General features: G+C 36.7%; 1 long non-coding RNA gene across 1 annotated transcript; it reads right to left on the reverse strand.

Moving 5' to 3' along the window:
* Positions 1-1,053: 1,053 nt before the first annotated feature.
* LOC121971784 lies at positions 1,054-11,387 on the reverse strand. The gene is made up of 3 exons (XR_006109239.1): positions 11,202-11,387; positions 11,010-11,053; positions 1,054-1,488 (listed from the first exon to the last, which is right to left on the reverse strand). It is a non-coding gene; the product is annotated as an uncharacterized LOC121971784 (long non-coding RNA).
* Between the last annotated feature and the right edge of the window lie 15,022 nt (positions 11,388-26,409).

Here is a 26,409-nt window from a genome sequence, read left to right on the forward strand (position 1 = left end):
TCGAAATCAATAGTCAGTGACTCAGTAGTATTTGGCAGAAATACCTCCGCTGGTAATTTGAGATTATCCGCTCAGCTCTCTCAACAGATAAATATGAATTTAAGTTTTGTAAATTCGGAATATTTTTTCAATATCTCCGATAACAAGCTAAGATTGTCCAATATATTCTCAATTCATCATGATCCACCAATATTTAGTGACGATCATGGTCCGCCGATGTATCTTGAGAAACAGACAATACATCATCTCTAACTTATCAAAATCCTAGTCATGGTCAACCTTGATAAGGAGTTGAGTGCACCAATCGTCTTAGGCTATTAGTGAGTCGAATATACTTCAAACAATCCATTTACTATCAAAAATGACCAATTTAAACAGTTTTGGACATCAAGATGTTTGCCTAAATTACCTTGGTAGGCTATTTTTTTTTTAAAGTGGTCGTCTAAGGTCACTTGCGAGTTTAGTATATTTTAATAAATTCATCAATAGACTTGGATGATCAATGTAAAAACTTTTTACCCATCAAGATGTTTTTGGCCAGAACAGCTTGGGCTTAAGTTGTTCAAATTGGTTATCTGAGGTTACGATGGATTTCCTTAAAAATTTCTAAAATCAATGGGAGTCAAATATGAATAATTTGGATGCTTTAGGTGTTTCGTCCAAACATTTTGAGGGAAAATGCTTTATACTACTTCATAGATATGTTAACCATAATACATATTTATTGTTAAAGAAAGAATTAGACATGCCAAAATGGATCAACTTCACGAGCCTGATCGATCCATTTTAGAAAGTGATGTTGGGACAAGTATGATCCAGTCTGTCGCATGCTAGGTTAAGCACTGCCCATGACTTACTTTGAAAAAGAAAAATAGTAGGAAAGTTGCACTAAAAGAATCTCAATCAATTTTAGAAGGGATCCTTTCTGTTTAATCGTTTTTGTAAGATGTGCCGTAGGCAATTATACAATTCAATATGCAAAGTGATTAGTTTTTCAAAAGAACGCAACGAATAAACTCAGAAAAATCAAAAGAAAAGACAGTGGAAAAGCCATTTCAATTTAAATACAATCACCATTAAAAAAATGAAAATAAAAGTCAAACAATTCAAAAAGCTTGTAATTTCCCCAAATGCAATCTTGTGACAAGATCAATTTAAGAAATCTTCAAAATCAAATTCATAATCTTCCATAGATTGTTTGTCCCACTTTGTTCATTCACGACTTTTTTTCAAGCTTTTCCTTGAAGACTTATTTTCCTCGAGTTTTTTAAGCTCTTTATCAACGGCTTTAAGTTCTTTATCAACAGTCTCCAATTTACAATTTTGTTCAGCTATCAATTTTTTAACCTTCTTTATTTTCTTCTCCAATTTTTGAACACGAAGCAAATGATCTTTCACCACTGTAGCATACCGCTTGTATGTAGCATCTAGAATTTTATGAATCTCTAACACATCTGAATACCTAAAATTTTCTCCAACCATACTCAACTGCAAAAAAAAAATGTAAAATAATATGAAAATATTATAATTAAAATAATAGAACCAAGATAGTATGAACTGAATACAATAACTTTTATATCTAATTTAGGGTCATAAAACATGTGACAAATTTGAAATTATCAGACTTATAATGGCACATAATCTAAAGAAAATTTTCCAATGAGAATTACCTAAAATAAAAATTAAAGAGCAATACTTATTTTCAATGTCTAATATCTATTGTTGATATTATGTCATAAATTAAATAAAAAAATTGTCTAATCCTCTAAGAACTCCATTAAAATAAAGATAATGTAATTGATAATGTAACCCATCAGCATGATTATAAATTAGAGAAATCAATATGACTAAAAGCAGTTAAGAAATTATTTTATTTAACGATATAAACAGTGTTCCAGTACAGAGGTCTAAAATATGCAAACTGGTCAAGGTATGAAATACAAGATTTGTTTGAGTTAGATTCCCCTAGAGCTTAGAGATAAGTTACAGCTGGAAACAAGAGTATATGATATCTAGGAAACTCAAGGTAGACATGTGGCTGAGTTAAATTCAAGGCAAAATTGATTTTCATTAACTCCGAGTCTGAGTGAGAATAGATTAATAGCAAATTGCAATCCCCATTAGCAAAATAACAAATGCTTATTTGTGTCTTCAATGTCACGTTTTTAAACTATCTTGCCAGACTATAGCGTGTATGCTGATGGTAGTTGCACATCTAGCTCTCTTAGGAACATTTGATTAAGCTATCTAATTAGTCTCTTATTTAAATATTTATATATATTTCAAAAGATGTCCCATAATGAGTATTCTATTGTTTGCTTTGTCAGATATTAATTGATGGACCGATACAATGCATGGAAATAATAAATAGGGCATGTATATATTGCTAGCCATTGGATCATGAACACAAAACAAATAAAAATAAAAAAGAATAACGGTTTAAATATCTATTCGAGGTAAGCTAATTTGACACAATTAGTTCTAGGACATGTAAGTGGTAACAATATAAGAAACTGGAGGCTAGATATGGGTTAGCAACATTCCCAATTGAAATCAATTAACTACACAGCATCAATAAATAACTCATATTACATTTAGAAATAATGAAAAAAAAAATATTTCTTTTGTATTATAAAAGTTTGAGGGCAAAAATCAAAATGACACTCCACTTTTGACGAAACATTAAATGGGCACCCCTTATATAAAAAAAATGTCAAAAGGACCCCCACCAAGCATTTCAAAGTAGTCTTAATTCCTTAGCCGGTCCAAATTATTTGTTTTTGAACCGGATTTTAGAGTAGAGTCTAAACTTTGGCACCCACGAAGTGTTAATTTTTATCCATTGAGAGTGAAGACCGGATAAAACAATATTTCAAATTCCAAAAGAAACCAAGGGGACCCTCATATATTCCACTAAAAGTAAAATGAACATGATGCATCGTGTAGCAAGTAGCTACTTCAACTGGTAGCGGTAAGCAAGTAATTACTACAAGAGTCATTTAACCATGTGTTATTTTTTATCAATTGCGGGTGAAAATATGAATAAAATAAGATTTCAAATTACAAAACAAACAAAGAGGACCGATAAGACTCACTATGGGTAAAATGTACATTATCTAAACATGATCCATTATGTAGCGGTTAGCAAATAACTGCTACAACGTCTTTTCACCATATGTTATTTTTTAAAATAAGATTTCAAATTACAAAATAAATCAAGAGTATTATGTATAGCAGGTATTGATAGTTACTACACGTGTGCGTTTTTTATCAATTGAGGGTGAAGACCTGAATTAAACAAAATTTCAAATTACAAAACAAACCAACATGACCCATAAAACCCACTAGAACAGTAAAAAATGAGCTAGAAAGTAATTGCTACCTCTACAATAGTCTTTTGACCACATTCTAAACATAGTATAGAAATAAATAATTTGGACAAATAAGGGTATTTTGGGTACTAAAGGAGCGTCCATTTGGCGTTTCATCCAAAAGCGGGATGCCCTTTTGATTTTTAACCAAAGTTTAAAATTGCAAATGTCAATCCCAAGCCCAGATAAAAAAACGTTGATAGTTGCATTAAGTTGCCGGCCAACGTCAATTATAAACAAAATCCTATAAATAGATTCATCAAATTATTATGATAATACTATGTTGTTTCCTAACAGAAATGTGTTGTAGGGTCCACTTGCAAATAAGAACCACTATATCGTCATGAGAACTTAGATGTAGCATTAAATATACAAAAGTTCTCATATCATAATTTTAATAAGAGCAAACTTTATAGATTCACTACTCTTAGATTTGGAACATGAAACATAGAAACACTCATCAGTAAACTAATAAAGGTGGTAGATATAATGATTGAAAAAAGAATTAATATTTTATGTTTACAAGAGAAAAAATAAATAGAAGAAAAGACAAAAAATGATTAAAAAACTTAGATTTTAAATTATGATAAAAAGGAGTAAAACAAGAAAATGAGAAATAGAATAGGTATTATTGTAAACAATTTGTTAAAGAATGAATTAATAGGAGTAGTTAGAAAATAAGATAATTATAACTCTTAAGATAGTAATGGTGAAAGAAAATATCAATTAATTAGTATATATTTTCTGCAAAAGGTCATACAATGACTCGGGCGCCTCACACAGCTAGCCTCACAACCATTTATACAAAAATAAATCAGGAAACAGAACAGGTCACCACATAAGAGGGTATTTTCCTCGACTTAGTCGTAAATCGACCCTTGCCCATTTCTACAAAACTGTCATGTGGTAACCAACTTAGTATGCCCGAGGGGCAATTATTTAGCATATATGCACCAAAAAAAAAAGGGATAGCCCAGTGCACGAAGCTCCCACCATGTGGGGCCCCGGGGAAGGATCCATTGTACTCAACCTTACCCTGCTTTTTGCAATAGGATGTTTCCAGGATTCGAACCCGTGACCTTTTGGTCACATGGCAACAACTTTACCGTTGTGCCAAGGCTCCCCTTCTATTTAGCATATATGCACCACCAAATATAAATTTTGAAAAGACCTAAATGAGAAAGCTTAAAAATTTCCGCCAAACGAAGTACTTTTAATAGATCTAAATAGACATGTAAGAGTAAGAAATGAGAATTATAATCAGATACACGAGGGCTATGATTTTGTTAAAAAAATGAAAGAAAAATTATATTAGATTTTACGATAGCATATAAACTTATATAACTAATATGTTTTAAAAAACCCACTTTATTACGTTCAAAAGTAAGAACAATAAGTCACAAATTAATTTTCTTGTAGTTAGATAGAAAGATTAGTAAAGATTATAAGATTATCCACAAAACAAACTTAACTATCCAATATAAGTTAATAGTGTTAGATATGCACCTCAAGCATAGAATAAATAGAAAAAAAACGTATATTTCTTCTAGAATTAAGTGGTGGAAGTTAAAGGACGAAAAACAAAGTGTATTTAAGGAGAGTAGGAGAATAACTATTAGGAGAAATAAATGGCACCTTGAATATGACATGGATACTATGACATTAAATTTGAAAATGATTGCTAAGAGCATACTTGATAAAACAAAAAGACGAGCTTCAACAAGTAAAAAATCTTGGTGGTGGAACAAAAAAAAAAGTAAAAGAGAGTGACGAAGAAATAAATAGCCTATAAGTTATTATACATTTGTAAGAACTAAAAAAATTTAAAAAGTAATAGCCAAGAAAGTAGCGAGTGAAGTCAAGATTAAAACTTTTGAATGCTTAAATTGACAATTGGATAAAAAAAGGAGAAAATGATATCTATAAAATAGTTAAATCAAGAGAAAGGGAACAAAAGATCTTACCCAAATAAGATACATTAAAGATGAATGTAATAGAGTATGTATAATAAGGAAATTAAAGAGCGATGAAAGAGGCATTTTATCAACTTTTTTAATGAACATTTAAGTAATCAACTTAAGTAATTAAAGTAGGTCAAAGTGGAGTATAGAAATTTAAATTTTTTTCTGAGAATTCAAACTTCAAAAGAAAACAAACTTTGAATGGAATGTAATCGAGTACTAGTGAATGATGAGGAAATTAAAGAGCGATAAAAAAGACATTTTCGTAAACTTTTTAATAAAAATTTAAGCAACTAACTTAAAGGGCAGCCCGGTGCACGAAGCTCCCGCCATGCGGAGTCCCGGGGAAGGATCCATTGTACGCAGTCTTACCCTGTTTTTTGCAAGAGGTTGTTTCCAGGATTCGAACCCGTGATCTTTCGGTCACATGGCAAGCAACTAACTTAACTTAGATAATTTAAACAAGTCAAGTGGAGTATATAAATTTAAATTTTATTAGAAAATTAAAACTACAAAAGTAAGCAAGCTTTGAATGAAATGTAAAATGAAAAAAACGGTTGGACCATATGATAGTACTATAGAGATATGGAAGTGTGCAGGGTATTGAATCACTTACGACATTATTCAACTTGATATTATATTTACATATATATATAAGAATAAGAGAAGGGGAGCCTTAGCGTAATGGTAAAGTTGTTGCCATGTGACCATAAAGGTCATGGGTTCGAATCCTGGAAACAGCCTCTTGCAAAAAATAGGATAAGGTTGCGTACAATGGATCCTTCCCGGGACCCCGCATGACGGGAGCTTCGTGCACCGGGTTGCCCTTTTATATAAGAATAAGACTTTATCCCATTGTATTAAAACAAAGGAGATATACAAAATTATACGAATTATAAGAACATTAAACTAATGAATCATAATATAAAACTTTAAAAAAGAATGATAGAAAAAATACTAAAGAGACCACATTGATCAAAAATTAGTTTAAATTCATACTTGAAAAGTCAATAATAGAAGTTATACATCTTCTTAGACAACTAATTGACAAGTATCCGAAAAAAAATACATGTGGTATTTGTCTACCTAGAAAAGGCTTATAAAAGAATCCCAAGGAAAATTATGTAGAGAAGTCTACAAAAGAAAGATATTAGCATAACGTATATTAAAATAATTAAGAATATGTATGAGAATATAATGACAAGAGTGAAGGCTTTAAACAAATTTACCAAAGCATTTCCTATGAAGATGAAGTTATATCAAGGTCTATATCTTTTTACACTAATCATAAATACTCGACACATCCAAGACACATTATCATGATGCATATTATTTATAGAAAATATTATTTTTTAGTAGATGAGACACGTGAAAGAGTAATTGTTGCATTGGGGTAAAAAGTTTAGGCTTGATAGAATAAAAACAAAATATATAGAATTTAAATTTTTAACAATATTAGACGCAACAAGGCAATTGTTAAAATAGAAAATGATAAGTTCCTTGTAACTGAGAACTTTAAGTATTTAGCATTGTTTTTACAAATGATGGAGAGGTTGAGAAATATCTTACATAGAATACAAACATGATAGTTGAAATGTAAGAGAGCGTTAGGTGGTCTTTGTGATCATAAGATACCTCTAAAACATAAAAAAAAAAAAATCTATAAAAAGATGATTAGAGGATAGACATGCGTATATGGAGTTGAATATTTAGTTATGACTCAAACACGAGCCCCCACAAATGTGAGGTCCCGAAAAAGGGTCGGACCACCTTAAGTCTATTGTATGCAACCTTACCTTACATTCTACAAGAGATTATTTCCGCAACTCGAATTCGTGAGTCACATTACACAACTTTCCAGTTGCGTCAAGGCTCTCCTTCCAACCATAATTATTAAAGGTGTTCGCCCGGTCATGCCTAGGCACAAGACGCAACCAAGCGAGTCTCTTGCGCCTTGAGCATGTGCCTTGTGGGAGGAGGAAGAAATTGATCTTTTGGAAACCAATGAAGATTCAGCTTTGGTGATGATGATAATGATATGATTGAGGAAGATACAAAAATTCTGATGATTTAAATATTTGAAGTCTTTTAAATTTGAATTATGTGCATAACATATTTATTTGCTAGTGAATTTTATATTTTAATGAAATATTTTTGAAAAATTTCCCTATATATATTTGAATTGAAAAAATTTATATCCAAAGCGTCTCACTCAAGGAGGTATGCACCTCACCTAGTGTCGTGCATCTTAGGCCCTATAGCACCTATAGGCTTTTGAGCACCGTGAACCTTAAATAACTATACTTCCAATGATTCCTATGATAAAATAAAATTTATTTAAATATAGATGATATAATAGGGGATAAAGTTCGATAGCATAGGATAATTCATATGGCTGGCCCCACTTAGTAGAATAAGATTTTATTGTTGTTATTTTGGTACTACAAAAGTTTAGAACTTATTACACAATCATGTAAAGACCATCAATCAATTATTCATACACCCAAAATTAGAGGTTTAAAGGAACTCCCATGTACATTAAATAGAATCAAAAGTTGACATCAGACTTATTTTAACTAGAGAGCGTCTTGTGTGTTGCACTTGCACCTCTTCATAAATTAAACGCATCCTATCCACAAGCATTAGCAATCATTTCAGGTTGTCAACTTAACTTATTTATAAAAAAAATTCTTAACCTACAATAAAATGTATCCTTCTTGTTTTCAGATCTAGGGTCAAATTTCCCAATTTTGTTCATTAATTTCATATGCTTCAACTGTTAAAATTATGATAAGCCCTTCAAAATGAAAAGGGATTGTCTTTTAGGTATGATTAATTATATTTGTCACACTTGGCATCTGGTAGAATATCATCAAAGAGCTGATTATAAAGCACCTTATTATCTAATTGTTTGTGTTATCCAACAAAATTTATAGAGTTTTCATGGACTTGAGGATACTACATTATCTATTTGTTCATAATTGTTGGCTACAAGGGTCTGATTTTTTTTACTAAAAAGAAATTCTATTTTTGGTTGCCTTCATCAGATTTTCACGACTAATTACCAATAAGAATCTAAGCACTACAGTTTTCATGGACTTGAGGATACTACATTATCTATTTGTTCATAATTGTTGGCTACAAAGGTCTGATTTTTTTTTTACTAAAAAGAAATTCTATTTTTGGTTGCCTCCATCAGAATTTCACGACTAATTACCAATAAGAATCTAAGCACTACAAAGATAAAATCAAACTTTGACTACTGACATTGACTACAAATAGTTCTCCTAAAGAAATGTCATGCAACAACAACAACCAAGCCTTTTCCCACTAGGTGGGATCGGCTGTATGAATCCTTTTACGTCAATGATCTCTATCTCCTATTATATCACCATCTATATTTAAATAAATTTTATCTTATTTTATTATTGCTAACCAAGTCTTTTTTGGTCTTCCTCTTCCTCGTTTGATATGCATGTTTATCATAGTTTCACATCGCCTAATTGAAGCATTTATTGGTGATCTAAGTACATGACCGTACCATCTTAAACGTCTCTCGGAGTTTTTCCTCAATAGATGCAACTCCGACTTTCTCTCTAATGCTCTCATTTCTTATTTTGTCTATCCTCGTATGTCCACACATCCACCTTAACATCCTCATCTCTGCAACTCTCATCTTCTACTTATGTGCTCGAGTCATAACCCAACATTCAGCTCCATATAACATAGCAGTTATAACTACGATTTTATAAAACTTACCTTTAAGTTTAAGAAGTACTTTATGGTCACATAAAACACTCGACGCTCCCCTCCATTTCACTCATCCTGCTTGTATTCTATGTAAGACATCTCTCTCAATCCCTCCATCGTTTTGCAAAAATGATCCTAAATATTTAAATCTCTCGATTCCGGACAACTCGTCCTCCTATCTTAACAATTGTTTCATTACTTCTAATATTGCTAAACTTAAATTTCATATATTCTGTCTTTAATCTACTAAACTTAAAACTTTTCCCTTCTAGTGTTTCCCTCCAAGATTCTAGTTTAGCATTTACTCTTTCACGTGTTTCATCTACCAAAATAATATCATCTGCAAATGAGTTCGTCCATAATTAGTGTAAAAAGATAGGGACTTAGAGTTGATCCTTGATGTAACCCTATCTTTATTGGAAATGCTTTAGTTACTCCGTCTGAAGTCATGCATCCATTACAATCTTTTGAGTAATTCATTCACGAGACAATTTGGACGCAAACAAAATCATAGTTTAAAATCTCTAACTGTTTCGCTTGATACGTTCCGCCCTCAGTCTAGCACCGACACAAGCACGCCTCTGGTGTCGGCACGTTGCAACATGTCCAGACGTGTCACGTGGGCCCTTTGGCGCTTCCGGACGCGTCGCGTTGGCCCGGCGATGGATCCGGATGCATCACCCAAGCCCGACAAGGTGTTCAGACGCTTCGCGCTAGCCGGCGACGCATCATCAAGGCCCGACGACTAAACGTGTTGTTCAAGCCCGACAATAAGTCTCGCACAAGCCCAGAGACGAGTCCAGACATGTCACACGGGCCCGGCGACTAGTCCACATGTATCACACTGGCCCAAAGATCACTAGCGACAATAGAGGGGGTAAGATGTTTAACTTAGGTTAAATTAAACAACTTAAGTTAATAATTGTAATCAATTCCTCCAAGCTATATTGGAGTAATTTAAATATGTTTAATTAAAGTCTAATAAAATTATACCATTAATTTAATATATATTTTTTATTTTTTTATATTTAGATTAGATTTTATTTTTAGTTAATATATCTTGTATATTTAAAAAATACCGAAACTATATCAGCACAGCACGATGCGGTATCGAAATTGTTTTGTTCTGGTCTGAAACCAAAACCTCGGGACGGCTCAAAATTTTAAACTATGAACTAAACTACTTTTACGCCCCTATAGTTTCATCTCCTCATTATCAAGGGAATCTTTCAAACACAAAAAAAAAAAAAAAAGGTCAACGCAATGCATTGCAGAGCTAAAATCTGGAAAATAAAAATAAAACATGCCATGTGTCTTAACATTTGAGCTCAACTACATGGATATTTTGCTATCATCAAGCTGAATGTAAGGTGTCTTGCAATTGGTAATCTTAAAATTATTTAGATATGGCTTTACTTCAAACTGTATGCACTCGTGAGAAGAAATTCAGAAACGAGGCACAAAGAAAACTTTCATGATGCAATTATTGCAGAAAATGCAAATGCAATTATTCATGCGGAATTTGTTTATAAAGTTCTCTTATGTGCAAACACAAAAGTTAGTATCCAAGTTCAAATAATATATATTCTCAATTCCTGGCCCTAAAGTCACTCCTATAATATCAGCTCTCTAATAATGTGCTACCTCACCTAAGTAGAGGACACCTCCTTCGCCTTTACCATTCCTTTTTTGATATCTAAAATTTAAAATTCAAAATCCATTTGAATAACTTTTAATTCTTAATTGTTTTATTAATTAAAGGGAACAACTCTTGAATAGAACCGTTCTTAATCACAGTGAACAAGATTTCAAAGAATAAAAGCTAAAAAAAAAAGACTCAAATGTGAGAATTCCGAATGAGATTGGTCATATTCGATAAAAAATCTTTAATAAAGTTTCCGTAGGATGGACAGGAAAAAAAAATTACCAGCGACGGTGATCCGATTACCTTCGACAGCCCTCAAATCACCCCTGCAGCCGAGAGATAGATAATGGATTACAAAGAGAAAAAGAAAACCTAGTTCGAAGGAATCGGAAACAAAGATAGGTGGATTAGAAAGAGAAAGAAAATATACACACGTCTATGTCTAAGGAATCGGCAACAAAGACAGTTTATTACCTGCGGCGACCGATCACTTCACTCTCAGGCCGTGTTCGCTAATCTCCTGCAGCCGATCGCGAGATCGCAAGACAAAGGAGAGATCGCGAGATCGCGAGATGGCAAGACATAGGAGGGGAGAGAGCAGCGGATCGCGAGACAAAGGAAGGAGACAGGGAGACTAATGCTTTTTGTTTTTCATCTAGGTTTTAGTTTGTTCTTATACTGGAAATAAAAAATTTATATAATTTTTACCCTTTTTAATCATTCTTCTTTTTTTCCCTTTATTCATCCAAATTTTATGGCCAATTTTGTCCGAAGAAATAATAGAATAGACCGAGTGAGAATTAAATTCATTGTTTGTTAATAATACAAAATTAAATTGATAATAATAATAGTTGTGTGTCACATAATGTACGATTATTTAATGAACATATATTTTTAATTTTTTATCGAAATAAAATTAAATGTGCAACGTTCAAACGTAAAATCAAAAAGAAAACAACTGAATCATTTACCTTTGACGGTAAATTAAGAATAGTAAGACAAATACGCCCTCCATTGCGAATGTTGGGATGGCAAATTGGTGTAACAAAGGTGACATTAGGTGGCTGAAATGGATATCTGCATATGAAAACTCCAATTCTATTAATAAAGTTTACAAGATAGGCTAGTATAAGAAAGAGGAAAAACATTTCTAAAGCTACGAAAGAAAACAAAACTACTAACAACCTTTCAGGGATTTAGACTTCACAATTAAAATGCCTTTAGAATATACAGTTTCTTTAGGTCCCTCAATGCCTGTATTCAAAAGCTAAGTCAACAAAGAAATACTAAATAAGAACCAATTGTCATTTTATATGAGATGTATTGGACTCAAGAGTTCGGATCCTTTGTCCCAAATATCATCTGTCCTCGTGTCATCTAGCCGATCGGATTGGTCAAATCTCATCTCAAAGATACAGTGCATGTCACAAGAATATAACACACATCTCGAGAATATAACACTCGTTTGATCAACGAGGAGACACGGGGATAAATGATAATTTAGATAGAGGATCCAAACTCCGAACTCAATGTCAAGTACTGAAAGAGATGATTGGTTAAGAAAGTGAAGGAAACGACGCCTGGAGGTGGGTCAGTCATGGGTAACTTAAGTTTCTTAACCAGTCTCAGACTCAACCTTGGAGTTTGTGCTATTTTTTTTTTTTTTTTGAAAGGAACGAATGGTTAAGGTTAAGGGGGTGTTTGATTGATGGATTTGGGAATGAGAGAATGAAATAATAATAAAAAGATAGTGTTTAGATTGTGGATTTGGGAATGACAATTTGAAAATGATTTCTAAATTTATGGGAATCAACCAAACCCATATAACTAGGTGGATTTTATTTCCATTCTCATTCTCATTCCACCTTACTATCAAACTCATACCCATAATCATTCTCATCATTTAACCAAACGTCACCTAAGTGTTTGGAGAATTGGAGATGTAGGGAGAAAGGAGAGAATGAAATATACTGAAATTGTAATTATAAACTTTTAAAATTGAAACTCATAAATTGAACTTGTCCATTACGCATCCTCATGGGGTATTTATACTAAGTTATTAGTAAAAGAGATAAAAAAGAATCATCAAGATTGACCGGATTAAATCACAAAATCAAATCAAATTCGTATTAAGATTATTCTAATAATTCTGTTATAATTATTAGAATAATTTTCAGAATTATTCTGTTATTTATTAATTAGTTAATTGACCAAGTACTATTTAAATACTATATATTGTCTATAGGATAAGTATAATTGATCAAGTACTAGTTAATTCTGTTATTTATTTAATTAGTTAATTGTCTTTAGGATAAGTATCAATGAACAATAAAATTAATTATTACTCTCATGTTCTCTTTGTCCTCTTCCTATTCTTATTTAACAATTAAAAGTTGAAAAATTTCTCTAAATTATAAACATTTAATGATGGAAGACAAGAGACTAGAAAATAAATTCCACAATCAATAAAGGTCCTTTATTGCTTTCATAAAAGTTCTTTAGGGCGTGTTTCGTTCAGGATTATCGTGGATAATTTTAGTTATTCTTCTATAGTTATCCATGATAACCGTGTTTGGTTCAATATTTTTTTAGGTTATGAAGTTTTTCTCAATTCATACACATCATCAAACGTCATCAATTTGGTATCTAACTAGGAATCAGAAAACCTCCATCTGCCTTGGTTTTTCTCGATTCCTGAGGTTAAACCAAAAATATTCCGAAATTAATCTCTGAACAAAGCACAATCAGAGTGAGCCGAGGTGCGGTCGTCGAGCTAGGCGGTGCCGGATTAGCAGCGAGGTGGTGCCGGATTAGCAGCGAGGCGATGCCGGAGGTGGTAGCAGGCAATGTCGGAAGTCACTGTAGAATCTTCGTGCACGCGACAACAGAGAGCAAAGGTGTGACGATCAGAGCGAGCCGACGCACGGTCGTCAAGCAGGGCGGTGCCAAATCGGCAACAAGGCGGTGTCAGAGGTGGTAGCAATGCGGAGCTGGAGGTGGCAATGAGGCGGTGTCGGAGTTGGCAGCAGGCGTGTCGGAGGTCGCCGTCGAATCTTCATGTGAGCGTGGCAATGATGCGCAAAGGCATGGCGGTCGGAGGTGGCAACAAGGGGTGGTAGCGGGGGTCGGCGGCAGGCTGTAGGCAACAGGCGGCAGGAGTGGGAGTTGGAGCGGAAGCAGGCAGCATGAGCAAATCTAGAGGAAGATGGAGGTGACGGAGAATTTTTTTTTAACTTTGTTATTTTAATTAAAACCTTAGTAAATTAAATTAATCGACTCCTAGCTACATAGTTGGGATACATTAAATAAATTTAATCTAAAATCTAATAAAAGTATCTATTTTAAAAAATAATAAAAAAAAAATTAAAATGTTATCCAATTTTATTTATTTATATATATAACTATTAATAATAATATTATTGATCCGGTGGTTAAGGTTGTTGGTTGCTACTCGGAAAACCTAGAGGTTCCACTGTACAAAATTTTGTACAAAGATCTGAACCTTTTCCTAGCTACCATGTGTTCTTTTAAATTAAATTTTGGATCGCCTGCGGAACTTAACACGTTTGATCCAAAACTTAATCTATTTGTTCTTTTAGGTTTTGACTTGGATCTCCTGCGGAACTTAACACGTTCGACCCAAATCACCTTAAGTTATTAATTCCATTAAATATTAATTTCCATAATTGGTTCCCAGTACTGACGTGGCGAGCACACGACCTTCTTGGATATGGGAGCAACCACCACCGACTAGACAAAACCTTTTATAGAAATCTAATATTTAATTTCCTAAAATAACTTTAGGTTAACCAAAAAGAACAATCAAATCACAAGGAAAAGAAAAAACAAAAGAACACAACATCGAAAAACATATTCGAAATTCTAGAACGTAAGCCTCTTGTATTTGGTATTATTTCTATAAATAACTAGTATGATGCGGAAAGAAAAATTACTAGTTATACCTTGTAGAAAAACCTCTTGATCTTCTATCGTATTCCTCTTCTAACCTCGGATGTTGTGTGGGCAACGATCTTCCGAGATGAGAAACCACCAACCACCTTCTTCTCCTCCTAGCTAGGTTCGGCCACAAAGAAAGAAGCTTCACCAAGGAAGAAAATCAAAACAATAATAAAGCTCCAAGAGATGCTAGCTTCCTCTCCTTCTTCTTCTTCTTCTCCAAGTAGTATCCGGCCACCACAAGAGCTCCAAGCCTTTGAGAGAGGTTCAGCCACCACAAGAGGAAGAGAGGGAGATGATGATGATGGCCGGCCACACCAAGGAACAAAAGAAGGAGAGAAAATAATAGAGGTTGTTGTCTCATGAAGGCACCCTCACCCCTTCTTTTATATTCCTTGGCCTAAGCAAATTAGGAAATTTAATTACAATAAAATTTCCTTAATTTTCTTGACAAGATTTAATTGATAAAAATAAAATAAAATTTCCCCAATTAAATTCTAATGGCCGGACACATCATGAAATCAAATTAGACAAGTTTCATTCAACAATTAAAACTTCCTAATTTGTTTCCGGAAATTTTAAAATTAAAATTTCTCTTCAAAATCTCTTCATGGTTGATAAAAAGAAATTTTCATAATTTTAATTTTACAACATGTGAATAATTTTTAAAGAGAAAATAAAATATCTCACTAATCTACAAATAAGGAAAGAGATCTAATCTCTTTCTTTAATCTTTTGTAAATCTTTTACAAGAGAGATAATTTAATTTTAATTCTCTTTAATAAATTATATCTTCCACATAATAAAAATTAAAATTAAAATTCTTTTTTAATTTAATTTGGCCGGCCCCTCTAGCTTGGGTTCAAGCTAGGGCCGGCCACCCCAATTTATACCAAGGCCGGCCCTAGCTTGATTCCCAAGCTAGCTTGGCCGGCCCGCTTTAGGTGGGTATAGAAGGTGGGTATAGGTGGGTATAGTACTCTATAAATAAGAGGCTACGATAGGGACCGAGAGGAGGAATTGGTTTTGGTCTCCCGATAAAATTAAGCATCCCGTGTTCGCCCCGAACACACAACTTAATTTTATCAATAATAATTCATTCCACTAGAGAACTATTATTAAACTACCGCACCAATCCCAAATTACATTTTTGGGCTCCTTCATATTATGAGTGTGTTAGTCTCCCTGTGTTTAAGATATCGAACGTCCACTAATTAAGTGAGTTACTGACAACTCATTTAATTAATATCTTAGTCCAAGAGTAGTACCACTCAACCTTATCATCATGTCGGACTAGGTCCACCTGCAGGGTTTAACATGACAATTCTTATGAGCTCCTCTTGAGGACATTATCAACCTAGTATCTCTAGGACACAGTTTCCTTCTATAATCAACAACACACACTATAAGTGATGCCATTTCCCAACTTATCGGGCTTATTGATTCATCGAACTAAATCTCACCCATTGATAAATTAGAGAAATAAATATCAAATATATGTGTTTGTTATTATATTAGGATTAAGAGCACACACTTCCATAATAACCGAGGTTTTTGTTTCTTTATAAAGTCAGTATAAAAGAAACGACCTCAAATGGTCCTACTCAATACACTCTAAGTGTACTAGTGTAATTATACAGTCAAGATAAACTGATACCTAATTACACTACGACCTTCTAATGGTTTGTTCCTTTCCATTTTGGTCGTGAGCTACTGTTTATAATTTATAAGGTACTGATAACATCATCTTCTGCATGTGGCACCACATACTATGTTATCTACAGTATAAATTAATTGAACAACTACATTTATCACAAATGTAGACATTTGACCAATGTGATTCTTATTTCTAGATAAATGTTTTATACCAAAAGCAAGTTTTTAATATATATTCTAACAAAGGCAGGGGACCCCATTGCAAGAGGACAACGCCACGTGGACATCAAAGGGCCGGGGGGTCCACCGGAGGAAGATGAGCCGACCGGACTCAGAAGAAAAGGATAGACCGATCGGCTAACCGAGGAGCATCCAACAGTAAAAGGTGCCCTGACAGGGGTCGGGGTTCCGACGCTCAGTTGAAACAATGTCTAAGAGCCGAGCGGAAGGCACTCGCCCGGAAGTCTCCCCAGCATATCAATGCAAGCGACAGGCGAGACGTGAGGGGTGTGCCGCCCGGACGACGCAGGGGATGAGGGCCGTCCGGACGACGGTCTCCGTCCAGCCGGCCGGACGTATGTCCCGGCTGGCGGTGGGTAAAGGGGGACAGGAACATCTTCTGACAGCCGTCAAGTCCTATGGCTAGGCCATACTCCAAGTCTGACAACGAGGTGTTCTGTTATCCCATCGAAGACGTGATTGGACTGTAGCAGTATGGCGTCAGGTAAGCTTTCTGACAGACACTTACCGAAGTATGGGCTTCGGACATGTATGTGCCTTGGTGGACGCACAGGAACCCTTCCACCGTTCTATATAACGAGCCTCATACTTCGCCGGAGGTACGCGTTGAACACTTTTGGAGCTACTTTTTCCACCACTTGCTTACCTGACTTGAGCGTCGGAGGGTCGCCGCCGGGAACCCCTTCCCGGCCCGACTTCTGTGCAGGTTCGCCGGAGCTTCGTGCCACCAGTCGAAGATCCACGTCAGCAGTCGGAGAGCGCCCTGTGCCCAGCGTCCGTTGATTCGGCATTCGGACAGGATCACTATCCAAACCCAAGATAATTTAATTAACAAAAAATTAAATTTTAATAATAAGGTTAATCTAATAAATTTCACTAATTATATCAACTTAAAAGACAAAGAAAATATAAGGATAAAATCAAACACTTTGATAAAATCAAAACTAAATTTAACAAACTTAAAATTAAATGTTAAAAATAACATATTAAATTAAGATAATCTAGAAAATTCAAAATTAACAATTAATAAAAGGTTAAAAGATAAACCTTTAAAGAAATATAATTCAAACAATTTAATTAATTCAAATTTAAAGATTAATAAAAACTTAAACTTTAAAAATAAGCTATTAAAGAAAGATAATTCAATTAACTTAATAAAATTAAAATTGAATGAAAATTTAAAGTTTAAATACACTCTTTTAAAGAAGGACAATTTGACTCATCTAATTAATTCAAAACTAAAAACTTAAATTATAAATTAAATAAAAATATCAATAATTTAGGGGAGGCTCCAAACTAGTTGACACCTTCAAAAATAATCTACCTGATAGGATAACCAAAAGTAATCTACCCGACAGGATAACCAAAAGTAACCTACCCAGTAGGGTAATTAAGATTAGAATAAAAAGGGACAAAGGTTAACTTGACCTATGGTACTGGTGAAGTTTTGGATGATAGTAGGTTAGGGAAGCTTAGTCTATGCATGTCTAGGAAGATATGACTTCGACCTGGTGCATTTGCCTAAATGGAACTAACTGAAGCTACCCCTTACGAATCCTAATTAGTTAGACCAAAGTTTTGTACTAAGTTCACTGGATATGACTACTTGGAAAACCTCGAAGGTATGGCTACTCTAATAATGTCCAGCTGACTCACCATAGCTCAGAAGTTTATCCAGAGAATGTCTATTTGTTCTATTATGAAAAAATGAGATTCTGACTTATTGTAATTGCAGACTTGTTGTCACACAAAATTATTATTGCTACTTCTTGATTCTGGTTCAAGTCATTCAGCATCTTCCTAAGCCATACGGCTTGATTTGCAGCAGTTGTTGCAGCAACATACTCAGCCTCCGTAGTAGACTGGGTCATAACTTCTTATGTCTTAGAGTTCCAGGTGATTATTCCTAAACCAAGACTAAAGTAGTTCCCTGAGGAGAACTTTATATCTTCCTTTGAGCCGCCACAATCACTATCTAAATACCCATACAACACTACCTTCTAATTCTCCATGGTCTTACGGTACAATATTCCATAGTTGCTTGTACTCTTCAAGTACCTCAACGTTCTCTTTGCTTCTACGATATGTCCACGTAGCGGATTGGTCATTTATCTGGACAACTAGCTTGTTGCAAACATGATATCCGGTCGGCTATGTGCTAAGTATAGTAGGCTATCGACCAAACTTCGGAACTTTGTTGCGTCAATCGAACTCATTTCTTCACTGTCATCAGTTCGGTCATAAACCATAAGAGTGGACATTGACTTACATTTCTCCATGTCGTGCGCCCTTAGGACCTGCTTTAGATATTTTTGTTGATGTAAGAAAATACCATTGTCTCATCTTTAGATCTCCAAGCCTAAAAAATAATTCAACTCTCCAAGTTTGTTCATATCAAACTTCTCTTCCATAGCAGCTTGGAAATTTTTTATTTGAACTTGGCAGCTACCACTGATCAGAATATCATCAACATATTTAGAGACTACGAGTATTTGTTCACCTTTTTTTGATGTAGAGAGTTGCTTCATTCCAACTCCCCCTGAATCCTTGCGAGATCAAATAGTCGTCGATCTTTGCATACCAAGTTTCAGTGCTTGTTTTAAGCTGTATAGTATTTTCTTCAGCTTATATAACTTCTCCTCCTCACATCTTTGTAGAACCCTTCTGGCTGCTCTACATATATCTCTTCTTGGAGGTTGTCATTCAAGAAAGTGGAATTCACATCAATTTGATAGATTTTCCAAGAATGGCGAGTGGCCAAAGCTAAGAAAAGCTGAATGGTATCATACCTAGCCACTGGTGCAAAGGTTTCGGAATAGTCTATTCCTTCCTTATGAGCATAGCCTTTGGCGACCAGCCTAGCCTTATATTTGTTCAAGCTTTGAACTAGATTGAGCTTTAGCTTGTATATCCACTGCACTTTAATAACTATCCTGTTGCTTGATCTATGCATCGGACTCCAAGTTTCGCTCTTCGCTATCATCTCAAGCTCTTGTTTCATTGCTTGTTCCCATTCACGAATGTTGTACGCCTCTTTAAAGCAAGATGGCTCTTCAACAACCACAGTACATTTTTCTTAGATGTCCAAGAGACTTTAGGTTCCTCTTAATGGAATGACATCTTCAACTTCATCTAAAATTAATTCTGGTTGCATTTGACACTGATGTTATAGTGTGGATAATCTTCTTGTTATCCCAATTCCATACGGAATTCTCATCCACCTTGACATCTCTTGCCATAATAATCTTCTGGCTTTCAACATTGTAGAGTCTATAGCCTTTGAAATGTAGGCTATAACCAACAAAAATGTAAATTTCTGCTCTAATATCCAACTTGTCTCTTCTAATCTCTAGAACCTAAGCGTAACATAGACTTATGAAGACTTAGAGATGTCTCACTTGTGGCTTCTCAACAAACCAGGCTCCGTACAACGTCTTCCCTTCCATAGCTTTAGAGACTACATTCGGTTCTACAAAGAGACAATAGTATTTACTGCTTCTGCCTATAAAAACTTTAGTAAGGACTTCTCATTCATCATGCATCTTGTCATGTCTAGAATAGTCTTATTCTTCCATACACTTACTCCATTTTGCTGAGAAGTGTAAGGAATGGTTAGCTGGTAATGAATTCCAACTCCTCTTAGCATGTCTTCAAATTATCGTGCAGTATACTCTCCACCGTTGTCACTTCTAAAAGTAATAATTCTCTTCTTTGTTTGAGTTTCTATCATTTTCTTAAAGTTCTTGAAATGACTAAACACTTCTGACTTGGACTTCATAAAACAAACACAAGTATACCTACTAAAATCATCAACAAATTGTTGGGACCTTGACACCCGCTAGAGGGGGTGAATAGCTTCCTACAATTGTTAGTCGCAGCGGAAACAAAAATACTAACAAAAAAAAAAAAAAAGCTAACTCTAGAAAATAATAAACAAGAAAGCAAACCAATACACATTCGTTTAACGTGGTTCATAGATAAAGGTCATATTCCACAATTGTTCGTAAGGTGGACGATCTCGATCCATCGATGGATGACTCCCTGGAAAACCTCCGACTAGATCATGTAGCTCCTTGTGGGTGGAGAAACTTCATCACAACTCGCACAAGCACACTTGGGATGTTAGGGTACTTAGAAGACTACTAATAGGGGTTAACCATCTCTATTTCATAAATCTTTGCCAAGCACCCGGAGCTCTATAAAATAGAGCTCAAGAAGAAACACCTAGCTGTGTTTTCCATCACCAGTCGAGTGGTAAAAGCACTAATCGATTGGTCCTAAGTGGAATTCAACCATTACAAGCCAATGACTTGATACCAATCGACTGCTACAATGTACCAGTTGACTGCTACAGTAACTGTTGTAGTATCCGGTTGGCTACTACAGTACATGTTGACTGCTCTAATGCAGGTTGATTGCTACAGTGTCAGTTGATTGCTACAGTACCAATCAACTGCTTTCGCAGTTGTTTCTGTGTCCTACCCTAGTCAACTGTTCAAACCCTAACCCTAGGATTTTACCCCCGAGTACTTTCACTCAGTAATTGTCCTGCCCCGACCAAAATAGACCTAGCCTTCTAGCCTCCTTCATCAACCTCGCATCCCTCGGATACCTCCCCATCCTCTACGCCTTGCCTTCTAGAGCATCTTTCGACCTTGTCCTTGTTGTCGGTCTTCCTTTGCCAAGAGGCTCCTCACCTCCGGGACTTCAACCATTGACAAGTCACACTTGGATTTACGTTCTCAAGACTACATGCTTGGACTTACACCACCAAGACTCACCCTTAGACTTTTCTCCTTTGCCAAGATTACACTTAGATTTTTCTTGTTGTACCTGTATCTTACACACTCACAATCATATCAAATACAACAATAAACCTAACTTAAATATATACCCAAACATCAAAACCTAGGATACCCAGATTACTCCAACAATATCCCCTAGTTGATGTTTGGTAATCCATTTAAGTTAGAGAAATAATATAGCAATATATATGCAAATAAATATATAAATCAACTCATGCATAAATAATGAAACATAAATCCCTAGACTCCCTCTTGACCTAAGCTCCCCCTTGACCTAGGATTTCTACCAAAGGTGTTTAGGTTTCCCACTTAAACCTAAATTTCTTCCCCTTTGACATACATTGAACTCTTTAACCTCCAATGACTATAATTATCATGTATTAACCCTCATATGATTGCAAACATGTTTATCATCCTTTTGGTTACTTTCTAATGCTGAAAAACACTTCCAGCCTATATCAGTCAACTGTCCTCATCAAAACTATCTCACAAAAACATTCTGTGCTAAAAAATAATGTTACCAATTCAGGACTAGTGTTTAGGTTATGGCATTACATAAGCCTTTATATCGGTAGTGTATCCTCAGAGCAATGATCAGGCAGAAATCACCAACAGAGAAATCATCAGAGGACTTAAGACTAAGTTTGATCATGTTGGAGGAAGTTGGGTTGAAGAATTACCTAGTGTGTTGTGGGCTTATCGCACTTCTTCACAAGAAGCAACAAGTATAACCCCTTTTAACCTAGTCTACGGTGGTGAAGTAGATATCTCGGTCGAAGTCGACGAAGAGATGATCGGAGGTAACTATACGATGAAGACAATGCAGGTCAGCACCATATGGAGCTCGATATGATAGAAGAAATCAGGAATAAAACAGTAACTTGACTAATAGAATATCACAAAAGGATGAAGCAAAACTATAATAGAAGGGTTATCCTAAGATTTTTTTAGGTGGGAGACTTGGTTTGGAAGTGGATCAAACCAGTTGAGGATGTCAACAAACTGGAGCCACAATGGGGTGGACCATATAAGGTGGTGCAAAAGCTCACATTGGGCTCCTATTATCTCCAAGATGTAGATAGAAAGAATCTGGAGCAGTCTTGGAGAGCCAATCATCTGCAATCCTACAAGGCTCGAGACTATGCTTGTAATACATTGAAGTAGCATGTTGAATATTTACACTTAATGAAATGCAGAAGATTTTATCTCGAAAGCCCTATACCCCAGACTCTTGAGCCGCTCGACTGAGTTATAAGTGATCTTATCCTTGTGCTTATATTCCAGACTCTAAAGTCATTCAACCGGATTATAAGAGAGCATGCCCTCGCATCCATATCCTAGGCTCCTGAGTTGTTCAGACAAGTTATAAGCGAGCATGCTCTCGCACCAGATCCCAGACTCCCAAGTTATTCGACCGAGTTATAAGCAAGCATGGTCTCACGTCATTTCCCGAACTCTTGAGCTGGTTGGCCGGGTTATAAGTGAGCATGCTCCGCGCCATGTACCAGACTCCCAAGGAGTTCGGCCGAGTTATAAGGGAGCATGCTCTCGTGCCATGTCCCATACTCCCAAGCTGTTTGGTCGGGTTATAAGAAAGCATGTTCTAGCACCATGTCCTAGACTCCCAAGTCATTCGACCGGGTTATAAGCGAGTATGTTCTCGTGAGTCATTTAGTAGGGTTATAAGTAGGCATGCTCTCGCATCATATCCCACACTCCTGAGGTGTTCAGCCGGGTTATAAGTGAGCATATTCTCGTGCCATGTCCCAGACTCCTGAGCCGCTTGGCTGGGTTATAAGCAAGATTACCCTTATGCTAATGTCCCAGACTCCCGAACTGCTCGGTCGAGTTATAAGCAAACTTACTCTCGCTCTTATATCCTAGACTACCGAGTCGTTCGACCGAGTTATAGGCAAGATTGCCCTCGCATCTATATTCTAGAATTTCGAGCTGTTCGACCAAGTTATAAGTGAGCTTGCCCTCGTGTCCATATTCCAGATTCCTGAGCCATTCGGACGGGTTATAGGTGAGCTTGCTCTCACATCTATATTCCATATTCTTGAGCCGTTCAGTCGAGTTATAAGCGAGCTTTCCCTCACATCCATATTCCATATTCTTGAGCCATTCGGACGGGTTATAGGCGAGCTTTCTCTCACATCTATATTTCGGACTCTCGAGCCGTTCGGTTGAATTATAAAATAACTTTCCCTTGCATCCATATTCCAGATTCCTGAGTCTTTCGATCGAGTTATAAGCAAGCTTGTTCATGCATTCAAGTATCGAATGCATGTGCCGCTCGGCTAAATTACTCCACCCAGCTACTATTTTACCCTAATTAATTATATCGCTTGGCTGAATTATAAATGGAACTGCTTACGCATCTAAGCTCCTCATCTTTGAAGCATTGGATATTTCTCACTAAGAGGCATCCACTCGGAGTTCATTTTATATACACAAAGGATTTGACCACAAATTGTGAAGATATACAAAAGATCAGGTATGATTTAATAATTGTCAATAAATGTTTACAAGTTAGCTTTATGCCATTTTCTCAGAGAGCTTAATGCGTAAAGAGGGCTACATCATAAAATTATTCAAACTTGCTAAAAAGGTCTCTCAAGAGTTTGTCCAAAATACATTGGCGATTTACAAAATGCTTAGGGGGCTTTGATGATAAATATTCGGCTTCACGTAGCTATGTGATTCCACCTTCAACTCCATAAGAAAGTATTTTTATGGTGTGTTGACTGAATTCTAGGCCGAACTCGTGAGATTCAAAATAGGTTTTCCGCCTAGTTTCAAGACGCTCGTCTTCGCCTGCCTTGTACGCTACCAGTTCAAATTTAGTAGACTACAACTCAACCTACAGAGAGTCTATCCCGCTCTCTTGCGTATCCAGGTTCCTCTATTTCTCTAGGATCAATAGGTCCTTGGTTGACAGCTCCTTAGTTCTTTGTTGGAACCCCAAGGTTGTTTTGGTGTAATCAACAAGTTAAGTTAGGTCCTGTGTGTTTCTAACCTTGTGTCTAAGTGTGCAGGAGCTTAGGAGCACAGGTAGTCGAGCGGAAGACGCAGCTAGCGAGAAGGACGGCAGTCCGAGGGACGAAGTGCTGCGGAAGAGTACACCGACGGGCGAGAAGGAAGCGTGCGGTGGTTCCAAGGGACGAAAGCCGGAGCGGAAGATTGCTCGGGGAGCAAGAGACGCATCTAGCGAGAAGGACGGCACGCGGTGCGTCCGAAGGACGAAGACTGCGGATGAGTACGCCGGCGGACGAGAAGGAAACACGCAGCGATTCCGAGGTACGAGAAGCCGGAGGGAAGCCCGCTCGAGAAGACCGGAACTTGGGTTCGGGTGAGCCCTATTCCGGATAGCAGAAATCACCCAAGCAAGCGGATCCGGAGTAAAAGACCCAGACCGAGCTGAACCAAACCGGAGCAGTGGTCCCCGGATGAAAAAGTCAATGTTGGTTGACTTTGGGCTCCGGGGCGCCCGGAACAGTCCGGGGCGCCCGGAGCAGCCCGGGGCGCCCGGAACCCTTCCGGGCGCCCGGACCTAGTATTTAGTATTTTCACCAGATCGAGTCAAAACTCGATCTGAACGTTGGGGGAAAAATTTATCCCTCCCAGGGCGCCCGGAACCCTTCCAGGCGCCCCGACCAAGGCTATAAATATAGCCTTGGTCCAGAAGCTTTAGATCAACTTAGAGATTTACATTCCAAACACTTATGCGATTCTGTTCTAGTTTAGCTTCTGTCTTTTGTGCTTTCACTGCTGTAAGAGGCTTCTCCGCCTGAAGGAGATATTTTAGTGCACGTTCATTCCTTGGATTAACAACCTCCTTGGTTGTAACCAAGTCAAACCTGGTGCCTCGTTTTCTTTTCTGATCTTAGTTTATTGTTTTGATTATTTTACAAGTGTTAGTTTAAGAGTTTGAGAAGGGTCTTTGTTATTTTTTTTTACAGGCTATTCATCCCCCCCTTCTAGCCGGCCCAACGGTCCTACACTTTCTACTGATTCCATTGCACGAGCAGTCTTCAACTCCTCCAACTTAGTGGTTTTCTGTGCCAGGTCAGATATTGCCTTGGCTTTTACTACAGTTTCGTCTTGGAGTTTGGTTTCATTATCTTGCAATAGGTTTTCAAGTTTTCCTTTTCCCACCTATTGGAGGTGGGTTGTCTTTTGGGACTCCCTCATAGTCCTCTCCATCTCCAATAATAGCCCGGCCTGGAAGTCTACTTCTTTACACAAGCTAGCCACCTCGGCGGTTGGGGCGGATGCAGAAGGGAGTTCTAACTCCCTCACATGCTCTTTCAGAATTTTGTTGTCTCGTTTCAAGTCCATCAGTAGGTGACTCAGGTTCATCTCGACAACAAGTGCTAAGATAAATGGTGTTAGAAAATTTTACTTGCCGAAGGAAATAGAAACAAGGCTTACTGTGATGACATCTTGAGCAAACTTATCTACACACTCATAGACATAAAATTCCCTTGGTCGACTTATCTTACCCGCCCAAGCTTCAGCTAGTAACCCTCCAAATTGCACCACCCCCGAAGGGTGGTGGAGGATTAGAGCTCATCCCCTACTTAGATGGCACATTGAAGGAGAAGGTGAATTGGGGCTCAGGCTCAAGGAGTGTGCTAGGCCTCAAAGAAGAGGCGCCAGGAATTGGGTGCATCAGTCGTGACGAACGTGCAGACGAGGAGGGTCTGTGGGGGGGAATTCTACCTGTTGCGGAAGATGCGTGTATGGCGAGGGTCCATGAGTCAATTCTGAAGGCTGAGGTGACTGTGTGGATGTAGAGAGTGCGGAGGAAGGCCCGATCGGTCGTGAAGAAGTACGCCCTATAGCAGGAGGGTCAATTTCTATCAGATTTTTTTCCCCAAGCAGACAAACCCTGAGGCACGATAGTAGTGGCCCGCTCGGCACTCTCCTGGGAGAGCGGAGCTTGCGCATCCGGTCAGGGTCTTTTGCACCTGAAGCCGAGTGGCACATCTGAGTCAAAAGACTCGTGGGTGGCGCTCAGC

This window comes from Zingiber officinale, chromosome 4A, assembly GCF_018446385.1.
Source record: "Zingiber officinale cultivar Zhangliang chromosome 4A, Zo_v1.1, whole genome shotgun sequence".
NCBI lineage: Eukaryota > Viridiplantae > Streptophyta > Magnoliopsida > Zingiberales > Zingiberaceae > Zingiber > Zingiber officinale.